Raw genomic sequence first — 12,700 nt, 5'->3', positions numbered from 1 at the left:
TTGAATTTTGAAATGTTGGGAGGTATGATATACCCATGTTCTTCACATAGAAACATATGTTCTTTTTATTTTTAAACATATATATATCCAATATATATATATATATATATATATATATATATATATATATATATATATATATATATATATATATATATATGCATGAGATTTTTATTTATAAAATATATACCTACAAACTTATCATATGATTTATCTACAGAAATCCCCATAGACTTTAAATAGTGTTTTTCTGTTCAAAACATTAGATGCAATTTTTTAATGTGAATGTACTATTTCATAAAGATAATATAGAATACAGGTAGAAAGATATCTATCTATCTATCTATCTATCTATATATTTATACAAATAGTGTTGTCAGCAACTATCAATATTATCAATAACGGGTTAGTAACAATGACCTGTATTTAAAATATTGACAGGCCATTGGTGCAGGAGGAAAACAATCAATAATTATATGGTAAGAAGAAGATTATAAAGCTATTCCTATCCAGCACTGACTATTTCCTTTATATTAGGGGATATAATACCTAAGTACAAGAGGCCTCGATATAACCAAGAAGAAAACTACCTAATAATAATAGTATTTCACAAGTAACTCAGGAGGAGCATAACAAAGGCAAAGCTAATTGTGGGATTGCCATCCAAGTTTCAGCTATAACTCCCTGTGCACAGGAGACAGTGCAATAGTCTAGAGGAGGGTAGAGGCTGACTGTTATCACTCCAACTATCACTATCCATTATATTCCGTTACAAGGATTACTAAATAATTGCAAATGAACTTTCTTATCATGGTGAAAATAGGAAAATCATTCTGTGACTTTAAACAGGAACTGTTGTTCTTTTTCTTTTTTTACTCTCTGAAGTTGAGAGCCCTCATTATTATTGTGTCTGGGTTATTTAATTATTTCTTTTGGGATTCATAGTGCACAATGATAGGGAGAGTCCAATGAGTAGCTACAATTATGTTATTTTATGCCTTGTGGGGTCTCCAATAAATGCCTTTGTTATGCTCCTCCAATGTTACTTGTGAAATACTATTATTATTATAGTTAGGTAGTTTTCTTCTTGGTTATATCGAGGCCTCTTGTACTTAGGTATTATATCCCCTAATATACAGGAAATAGTCAGTGCTGGATAGGAATAGCTTTATAATCTTCTTCTTACTATATATAGAGATTAGAGAGAAAAATATATAAACACAAGTCAGAAACTATCAGTACCAATTAATTTCTAGCTTTGCTTAAAGGGACACTGAACCCAAATTTTTTCTTTTGTGATTCAGATAGAGCATGCAATTTTAAGCAACTTTCTAATTTACTCCTTTTATCAAATTTTCTTCATTCTCTTGGTATGTTTATTTGAAAAGCATGAATGTCAGTTTAGATGCCGGCCCATTTTTGGTGAACAACCTGGGTTGTCCTTGCTGATTGGACAACACCAATAAACAAGTGCTGTCTATGGTTCTGAACCCAAAAATTGCTGGCTCCTTAGCTTAGATGCCTTCTTTTTCAAATAAAGATAGAAAAAGAACGAAGAAAACTTGATAATAGGAGTAAATTAGAAAGTTGCTTAAAATTGCATGCTCTATGTGAATCAGGAAAGAAAAAAATTTGAGTTCAGTGTCCCTTTAAGCTAAAACAACTGAGAGAATGAACACAAAAACTTAAATATAGGAAATATGATTTAGAATAATGTAACAGTATCATGAAATAGTATAATTACATTTTGTTTGAAAATAATTATGACTTTATAATTACATGGTGATAAAATCATACCTTGCTGTTACAAATACTCAGCACACAGGTTAAAAAATTATATATAAATGAAATAGTTAAACTTGTATGTACTATACTTTTCCAACTGAATAAACCTTAATTACCCTAGATTGCACACCATAATAAACAATATTTTAATATAATTGACCATAATTAAATTTATACTATGATACTACAAATAATTAGCACTTCATGTTAAATGAATAATCATTTAAAGAGTTAATCTCCTATGTACTATACTTTTGTCACAGAATTAACAAACATTTAATAATTGCCCTAAATGTCCTAGTTCTCCCACCATAATAAAATAAAATAATATTATAAAAGTATAATTACTGCTAAAATAAATTAGAAACTACATTTTTTATTGTAAAAGGTAGATTAAGAAATTAATTATTTACTACTTTATAAGTATTCTATATCAGTAATGCAAACAAATAAATAAATACATAAATAAATAAAATCATACCTTGATATTGCAGATACACTGGATAAATAGTTTGTGCTTGTAACAGTTAAAACATGAGAAGTGATCTGATTACTCTGTTCTCAGCACTTTTGTATCATCATTCCACCCTTCTATGCCTAAAAGGTGTAGCCCTTGTTTTTGTTCATGAGTACAAAATAACCTCTATCACATGACTAAAAGTAGTTAGTAATGGTCCTCTCATTTAACTTGTGAAAGCACAATAACAGTTTAAACACCAATTACAAATTTGTTAACTTTCTCAAAATAATAGCATAATGTTAAAAGCATGAGATAAAATAATAGAATTATATTTTTTTACCAAGAATAAAATACTAGAAATCTTCTTGTGTGCTTAAAGGGATAGTCTAGTTAAAATAAAATTTTCATGATTCAGACAGAGCAGCAATTTTAGGCAACTTTCTAATTTACTCCTATTATCAATTTTTCTTTGTTCTCTTGGTATCTTCATTTGAATGTAAGCTTAGGAGCTGGCCCATTTTAGGTTCAGCACCTGGGTAGCGCTTGCTGATTGGTGGCTACACTTAGACACTAATCAGAAAGTGCTACCCAGGTTCTGAACTAAAAATGGGCCGGCTCCTATGCTTAAATTCTTGCTTTTTCAAATAAAGATACCAAGAGAATGAAGAAAAATTAATAGACGTAAATTAGAAAGTTGCTTAAAACTGCATACTCTATCTGAATCATGAATGTTTAATTTTGACTTTACTATTCCTTTAAAATCTATCCAGAATACTTTGGAGTCAGACAAATATGTTTTCTTTCTTTCTTTTTTTTTTTTTGTCCGTGAAAAATGTAATATTGAAATTTATGTTGAAAGAAATTTAAACTTCAGAAACCAGAGCTAATATTTGAGGAGCCTTGGCCACAATGCTCGGCTGATACTGTATCAGGGGTGATACAACTAGGGATGGGTGAATGTCTCGCAACATTCGAAAAACGGCACGAATTTTAACACATTTGTTCGTTCGAATCGAATTTCGAATGTTTACATAACATTCTAACATTCGATTTTCGAATGTTCGGTTTCGTATTTTACGATTACATTCGAAAATATTCTTTTCGAAAAATTCGAATTTAGATTGTAATAGTATTTCTAATGATTTTTCTTTAAATGTAATATTCGAATTATGCAATACGTGTATTCGAATTCGAAAAATTCAAATTTAGATTGTAATAGTATTTCTAATGCTTTTTCTTTAAATGTAATATTCGAATTATGCAATATTCGAATTCGAAAAATTCAAATTTATATTCGAATTCAAAAAATTCGAATTTATATGTTTGTAATAGTATTTCTAATGCTTTCTTTAAATGTAATATTCAAATTATGCAATATTCTATATGGAAACATTCGAAATGATATATTTGTATCTATTATGTATCAATTTACTAGATTCCCGCCCTACCACATGAACTATTGAACTTCTGAATAGTATTTGTTAAATAGAATGTTAAATTCGAAATTTCGAATGTGGACATTCGATATAATTATAAACATTCGAAAACTGTAAATAACATTCGATTTTCAAATTTTTAAGAATATTCGTTCTTATCGACATTCAGATTTAGAATTCGAATTTTGGTAATAACATTCGTTCTACATTCGAAATTAGAAAATTTACACATTCGCCCATCCCTAGATACAACGCACACCTTCATTTTAAAGTTTTTTACGGAATTCAGTATTTCTTGATGTTCTTCTTTTTTTAATTACAATGAACTAAATACAGGTATACCCCGCTCATACAGCGGGTTAGGGACCAGAGCCCCGCTGTAAAGGGAAAACCGCCTTAAAGTGAAACAAGGCAGTTTTAGCTTTCCTTTCAATTGCCAGTGTGTTTAAAGAATTGAAAACATGTTTTAACTAACATATATTAGGGGTGCAATAGTGCTACGTTTACTTTAACACTAGCACAGCACAGTATTCAATTAGTATTCAATAAATACTGTACCTGTAAAATAGTAACAATTAGTGTAGTACAATTTGCCACACTATAGCACTGACACACTGATTGCACTTTAATCATGTACTAAGCATAACAAATGGTGCCAGTCACTTTTCTCGCAATCTGAACTTCAGCTCCACAAAGCACGGTATTAGCGAAGCGCTGTAAAGGGAAGCGCTGTAAAGTGAGGTATACCTGTATACCAAATTGTTACTTCTAAAGACATAATTAAAGCACATATTGACTTTCAAAAAGGCTTACAATGAGCGTCACAATTGGAATTAAAGGGACATGGGTTAGCATGGTCCAGCAATATTGTTTATTAACACCCACAATGGGCAAGATTACAAGTGGAGCTCTAACTGTTTTCCGTGAGTGATATCAGGTTTATCGCAGCTGTTTGCGAGCGTTGGAAGGAGTCCTTGTATTACAAGTTTAAAGTACATTCAAACGCGTGCACACAATCGTGATTTACGCTAAAATGATTACTGTGACCTCAGAGCTCATGTGAACTGTTAAGCAAAACAAAAAAGTGTCACAAAACACATCAAAAATACATTTAAAAGTACAGTTACACTAAAAATAACACATTCTGATGAAAAAATATTTAAAAAAAAATCATTGCACAAAGAAGTTATAAGTGCTCAAAGATATGAGGTGTTTAAAAAAAATGCAAAGGGCTTTAACATAGCGATACTTACATATACTGTACATGTCTAAATATGTATATGAATGTATATATATATATTTATATATGTGTGTGCGTGTGTGTATAAATATGTATTTATATGAGTATATATGTATTTACAGATATACAGTATATACACATATAAATACATAAATACTTACATATACATACAGTATATAGACATAGATACAGTAAGTGCATTGGAGCCCTTTGCAGTCAAATAGATAAAAACATGTTCAAGCAATGTGCAATATTCATTTTTAATAAAGTAATATATTGTGCATTTACTGTAACTTTGCACTTTATTTTGGGGCAAATTTTGGAACATTTTTATCATTAACTAGAGATCTGATCTCTGGTTAATGAATGCTAGAGCAAAGTGCTACAGAAAGCTAGCAGTAGCATTAACCAGGCACGCGTAATAGCTGGTTTACGGGCACATGTTAAATTAGCACTTCACTTGCAATCTAGCCCTAGATGGGGGAACTTGTAAAAAAAAAAACGTATTAACAGTATAAACACCAATAACAAATTTGTTAACTTCCTCAAAACTATGGCATAATGTTGAACACATGAGATAAAATAAAAGTTACAGTGCATATTAATTTTACACACACTAAACATATTAACACTACAGCACATAAAATATGTGGACTGAATCAGTACAATACTGATATAAATGTACAACTTTAAGCTTCATTTTCCTAATGGCTTGACATAGAACAGGAGTTAAATTGGCAGAGTAGGAATTAAAATATAACTTTTTTTAAGGCAATTTAAAAAAAATGGTGATACGTTAAAAACACAAGGAACATGAGCAAGATTAAAGATGTGTGCTCAATAAAATGTAATGATTTTTATAAGGCATGAGACAGGGTACTTCAAATGGCCTAGGACGATAATGTTAATCCATGGTCATTTGCTCAGTCTGCAAGGTGACTCTATCGCTGTCTATTAATAATTATATTAAAAATAGTAATAGTGTGAATTATTGTTAGACCAGTCACCATTAAATTATGCGCAGCGCTGTAACATGCTATGAACATACATGTGTGCAGGGCTGCAAACGCAGTGATTCGGAAATCAGTTGAGTTGAGACCATACGGTCTTAATACTGATATAGATCTAGCAGCCTTCTTATAAAAAGAATATCTCTTACACATTTGCTTGAGTATCAAAACTAATAGAAACAATTAGTTGCAAAAAAGTTGCAACAATTTGTGGTAGAGTAGGTTAAAGTTTAAAGGGACACTAAACCCAATTTTTTTCTTTTGTGATTCAGATAGAGCATGCAATTTAAGGCAACTTTCTAATTTACTCCTATTATCAAATTGTCTTCATTCTCTTGGTATCTTTATTTGAAAATCAAGAATGTAAGTTTAGAAGCCGGCCCAGTTTAGAAAACTGGGTTGTTCTTGCTTATTGGTTGATAAATTCACCCACCAATAAAAAAAGTGCTGCCCAGGGTCTAAACCATAAATTGGTTGGCTCCTTAGCTTGGATGCCTTCTTTTTTTAAATAAAGATAGCAAGAGAACAAAGAAAATTTGATATTAGGAGCAAATTAGAAAGTTGCTTAAAATTGCATGCTCTATCTGAATTTACAAAAAAATATTTTAGGTTCAGTGTCCCATTCATGATTCAGATAGAGCATGCTATTTTAAGTAACTTTTTAATTTACTCCCATTATAAAATTTACTTCATTCTCTTGCTATCTTTATTTAAAAAGCTTGAATGTAAAGCTTAAGAGCCGGTCCAAATTTGTTTGAGGACCTGGGTTATTGGCCTGCAAACTGTAGCCACCAATAAGCAAGCGCTATCCAGGGTGCTGAGCCTAAAATGGACTGGCTCCTAAGCTTTAAATTCCTACTTTTTAAATAAAGACAGCAAGAGAATGAAGAAAATATGATAGTAGGAGTACATTAGAAAGTTGCTTAAAATTGCATGCTCTATCTGAATCATTAGAGAAAAATATTGGGTTTATTATCCCTTTAAACAAAAAAAAAAAATATTAGGATCTACTAAGAACGCACATACACATTCATATTTAGGACAAACACAACTATACCAATAGATTTTGCAGAAATCATTATAGCAACACATATATAAAAAAATCCAGACATTCAATTGTTTATTTTCCAAACATAAATAATCACAATTATTTGTTTGTATTGTGATATTTTTTATTATTTTTTATTATTTTTGTTTGTTTCATAACTTAAATTTTCAAATAATGATACAATTAAATAAAATAAGAAAAAGTTTTTCCTCAAAAAAACATGTCTATATTTTTTCTAATTTTGGATCCAAAATGGAAATAATGCTGCAGATTTACGAGAGTTTTAATAGGAAATTATTAATCATCCACCTTAGAGTCCTTATTTGGCTCCTTCTGACTTTTTTTTGTTTCCTAAACTTAAAAAATATTTAAAGGGCTTCCATTTTTCTTAAGTAAATTATGTAAAAAAGTGCATTGAGGTGGTTAAACTCCCAGGACCCTCAGTTCTTTAAGGAGAGCACAACACACATAGCATTAAGCCGCCTACTCTAATAACCCATAAACCACCACATCCCCCACCGCAAATCCTCCTGCTACACTATTAAACCCTAAACCACTGCATAGTCTACTGCAAATCACCCTACAGTATTAATCTCTAAACAGCCAATACCCCTATTGTAAACTACCCCCGCTACACTATTAACCCCCTAACCGCCAATACCCCATTGCAAAATATGCTCTAACCTATTAACCCCCTAACCACCACAACCTCCCATTGTCAAATACCCTCTAAACTCTTAACAGCTAACCCCACCCAACACCCCTAGACTAACACCCACTAAGTTACAAAAAAAAAAATGGAAAAAAAAACTACCATTCCAAAAAAATAAAAAAAACCTATCATTAAAGAAAATTAAAAAAAAACATTACCAAAAATAAAAACCCCAACCAGTAAGACCTATCCTAAAATTATGGTCCTCTTAAAAAAAGCCAACCCCTACAAAAACCGTAAATTAACACTAAATTCTTCTCAAAAAATTTCCCTGAAAAGGGCATTTGTCAGGCAGTGCCCTAGTTGAACCGATTAGCTCTTTTGCAGAACAAAATTACCTATACTAAAACTAAAGTAACGCCCCCTAAAAAAACTTTCTTTAAAAACCTATCCTAAAAAAAGATGTCCTTAAAAGGGCATTAGCAATTTAGCTATTTTTCCCAAAAAAACTCTGTCCTATGTGGCGGTTTAGGGGTTATTAGTGTAGCAGGGTAATTTGTGGTGGGCTACGTGGTGGTTTAGGGGTTTTTACTGTAATTTTTTTTAAAGACCAAACTCTTTATGTGAACTTTGCATTCATGTAAAACATTTGAGCGTAAAATGTGATTTTCGAGCGATCGTACCTTGTTATACGAGCACACATTGAGGTTTTTCAGCAGTTTGCATCTACTGAGCATACTCAAAATATATCAACATACGGTACTTTAAACCTTTATATTTCAAAGCCAATTTAATTTATATTTAATTCTTCACAAAAAATTTAAGAATTAAACGTTTATAATTCAAATAGGGCATGCAATTTTAAACAACTTTCCCATTTAGTTTTATAATCAAATTTAACACAGTGAATTTAAAACATTTTCACATTTAGACATTTTGTGTTCATGTGTGCCATATAGATACCATATTGCTCACTCCCATGGAGTTATGCAGGAGTCAGCACTGATTAGCTAAACTGCAAGTTTGTTAAAAGCACTGCGATAAGATGGCAGACTGCAGAGGCTTAGATACAATTTAATCACAGAGGTAAAAAGTATATTAATATAATTGTGTTGTTAATGCAATACTGATGAATGGGTAATAAAGGGATTATCCATCTTTTTAAACAATAAGGGCTAGATTACAAGTGGACCACTATCGATTGCGCCATAGCGATAAGGTGTATATTGTGAGGGTTTGCACTCATCGGGCTTACCGCTGGTATTACAAGTTAAAAGTAAACCCGATCAGGTGAGCACAATCGTGATTTACACTATATATGTGTAAATATGTATTTATGTATTTATATGTGTATATATGTATTTACAGACATATATAAACATATAAAAACTATAGGTATACAAATATAGACATATATATAAGTGCTTTAGAGCCTTTTGCCATTAAATAGATGAAAACATGTAAAATCACATTTATGCAATATTCATATTTAATAAAGGTTCTAACTATGTATTTACTGTAAATATGAATATTTCATAGGGGAATATGTTCTTTGTATTTTTAAATCAATATTCCTAATACCTGATTAGGTATTTATTAGGTAACGTTTCAGAGTTCACAGACCCCTTCCTCAGACCAGAATGGTCTGTGAACTCCGAAACGTTACCTAATCAATAAGTTTTTCTGTAAAATCCAGTGAGTGCAGTCCTATGTTGAAGAATACTATTAATATTATTTGATCTGGCACCCTGGTTGGCGACTATACGACATTGGGAGTGCAGATACACATGGAGGATATATATATATATATATATATATATAAATAAAATGTTTCAATTAGCCTGTGGCCCAGCACTCCAACCTAGGTGGTGTATAGTAGACCTGGGTGCAATCCTCAAAAAAATAAGTATGTAAATTCATATATAGAAGGGCACTCTCAGGATTTGTAAATGAAACCAATTTTTTCTTTATTCGTAATATCAACAAAGCATGGTTGACGTTTCGGCCTCATTCAGGCCTTCATCAAGACATATTTAATCTGAAAACAAACACATAAAACAAAAACTAATATAGTGAATAATTAAATAAGGACAAACAACAGAACCACCCATCACCAACCTATACATCAATAATTTAAAAACAATATCAATAGAATTCTACATGTTACCAAGGAGGATAGAACATAAATACCAGCAACAATAGTCAGATGGGCAGAATCAGTCTAACTATCAAGCACATGCCTATCATAGCAGTCTCATAAGATGATAATTGTATCAAAACCCAGACTCAATAAAAAAATTCCAAACCTCTAGCTCTATCAGAGTGCACAGTTACAAACTAAGAACTACATAACATGTATTCAAATTCTTATCAGTGATGTACCAATCCAGAAAGAAATATTCAAACAAAATTCAAACATCCTTTAACGCCATAGGTTCAAACAATTTTGAATTTTGTTTGAATTTTGTTGAATATTTCTTTCTGGATTGGAACATCACTGATAAGAATTTGAATACATGTTATGTAGTTCTTGGTTTGTAACTGTGCACTCTAATAGAGCTAGAGGTTTGGAATTTTTTTATTGAGTCTGGGTTTTGATACAATTATCATCTTATGAGACTGCTATGATAGGCATGTGCTTGATAGTTAGACTGATTCTGCCCATATTGTTGCTGGTATTTATGTTCTATCCTCCTTGGTAACATGTAGAATTCTATTGATATTGTTTTTAAATTATTGATGTATAGGTTGGTGATGGGTGGTTCTGTTGTTTGTCCTTATTTAATTATTCACTATATTAGTTTTTGTTTTATGTGTTTGTTTTCAGATTAAATATGTCCTGATGAAGGCCTGAATGAGGGCCGAAACGTCGACCATGCTTTGTTGATATTACGAATAAAGAAAAAATTGGTTTCATTTACAAATCCTGAGAGTGCCCTTCTATATACAGATTTATATATATATATATATATATATATTATATATATACATATATAATCACCTCTTTATATGTAGGTATAAATTTATAGATTTTTTTAAAAACCATCATATATATGTAGAAATATTTAATTATGAATAAATAGAACATATTCAGTAAACAACATTAGGAATATGAAATATTCATATTTACATGTCGTGTTTGTTCTAATGAGAATATGTGATGGTGTTTGCGCGAGAGTGCAGTGTTTTTTCTCCATTGACTTCTATGGGGGAATATGTGAATGCACACATGATATTATAAGTTCAGATTTTTGCCCTAGTCGGGTTACCGCTAGAGCAAAAAGAGTTTACTTTCAACTTGTAATACCAGCGCAACCCAACTAGCGCATAAATCTTAATTCTAGCGCAGTTATCACTAAAATTGTAATCTGGCCCTAAATATTTTCAAGAAGACTATCCCTTTAAGCGAAATAAAAACTAAAAACAAAACACCCTTTATTTTCTTTTCCTAAAAACTCCCAAACTGAAAAAAATCATAATAATTTAACCCTTACCACATAATACGCATTTCACCATATACCTTTCTTAATGATGTAATAACAGAATTCACATCTGTTCAAAATTACCATATGCACTGGACATTGTCTGTAGTCTCTAGTATTATTTGTAGTCTAGGAATGTATGAGTGTGAACGTGATATGGGCATTATGAAAAAGATTCTAGGCAGAATGTTCATCTTCACTACACCGCTACTTCCAATCCTTGAAAGGGGCCTATAACTCCAACTAAATAGGTCTCTTGTTATCTCTGCTAATAATGGTTTGTAATTGCATTTGTACAATTTTTTCGGATCGCTGGCAAGGTATAATCCTATATATTTAAATGTACACTGTTGGAATGTAAAAGGACAGTTGTTTTTTAAACTTTTGAAAGCGTCAGCTGCTGTTGAAAAATTTAGAATCTGTCTTGGTCAAATTGAGATGGACGTAAGATTGTGTCCCATATTTAGTGATTTCTGATAGTAGGGCCAGTAAGAAACTTTGAATATCAGTGAGAGATAGCATAATGTCATTGGCATACGTTGATATCTTGTGTTCAGTGTCCTTGATTTGTACTATTTCAACTTGAGCATTAGAATGAATTTTGTGCAGCAGAGGGCAGCTCTGTCGTGTGCCATTCTTGATCGTGAATGGGTCTGATAGTATCCCAGTAACCTTAACTCAGGGCTCAGATTTTCTTTATGAAGTTTTGTCCAAAATTCATTTTTTGTAAAGTGGCCCTGATAATGTCCCAATTGACTCTATCAAAAGTCTGTTGAGACTTAAACAAGGGGATCCTTGTGAGATTGGGTATAGAACCATACGCAAGCTGTTATCTCTCGCTTCCCTGCCTGGTATATAGCTCAACTGATCTGGGGAGATCTAGTGGGGACTGTCTGTTTATTCGGTCTGCCAGGATTTTACTGTAGATCTTAATGTCAGTATTGAGGAGTGATATGGCACTAACATTTAATGCTTACTGGCGAGTTTGACAGGTTTGGGCAGTACTGTGATGTGCACTTCAAACATAGAAGCAGGAAATCCTCCCAAATTGTTTAAGTAATTAAAGACTCAAGGTGGGGAGTGAGGATACTGGAAAATACTTTATACTATTTTGTGCCAAACCCATCTGGGGCCAGGGCTTCAGCAATTTCTTCTGCTGAGATTGAAAAGTCAAGGTTTGCTGAGTCTTCAGGGCTTAAACTGGGAATGTGTAAGTAATCCATATAGTAAGCACAGAATTAACAACTTGCTTGCTAGCATTGTTGAGGTTAACTGAGGACTTTTTCAGGTCATATAAGGGGAGTAATATTTTCAGAAAATTTCGGCAATGTCCACACTATCTGCTTTCATCTTCCTTTTTGAGTCAAGAAAGGAGTGAACATGAGACTTTACTTAATAAACGGATTGCTTTATTTCCGGCAACATAAAATTGCTGCTTCAGAATAAAGGCTTTGGTCAGTTTGTAAGTATTGTTGTAGCGCTACCCTTACATAGCAGGGAATCGGTTAAATTACCTGTCTGAAAGGTGCTGTTTATGCTGGATTTCTAATTCCGCAATTTTAGAAAACAAAGAATTATAATATGCTC

At 32.0% G+C, this 12,700-nt stretch overlaps 1 protein-coding gene across 5 annotated transcripts in view; it reads right to left on the bottom strand.

Moving 5' to 3' along the window:
• LOC128656084 (alpha-1,4-N-acetylglucosaminyltransferase-like) overlaps positions 1 to 12,700 on the bottom strand; it is a 179,920-nt gene that overhangs the window by 73,132 nt on the left and 94,088 nt on the right. The window contains exon 1 of one of the 5 annotated variants that reach the window (XM_053709765.1): positions 2,267 to 2,389. The exons of the other annotated variants lie outside the window; for them this stretch is intronic. The gene's annotated coding sequence lies outside the window, so the exon portion shown is untranslated. Of the gene's footprint in view, positions 1 to 2,266; positions 2,390 to 12,700 lie in introns of those variants that run through there. 5 annotated transcript variants of the gene reach the window in all.

Source organism: Bombina bombina, chromosome 4, assembly GCF_027579735.1.
Source record: "Bombina bombina isolate aBomBom1 chromosome 4, aBomBom1.pri, whole genome shotgun sequence".
Classification (NCBI taxonomy): domain Eukaryota; kingdom Metazoa; phylum Chordata; class Amphibia; order Anura; family Bombinatoridae; genus Bombina; species Bombina bombina.
Note: the sequence above shows the minus strand (reverse complement) of the source record. Positions and strands in the feature narration are given on the sequence as shown.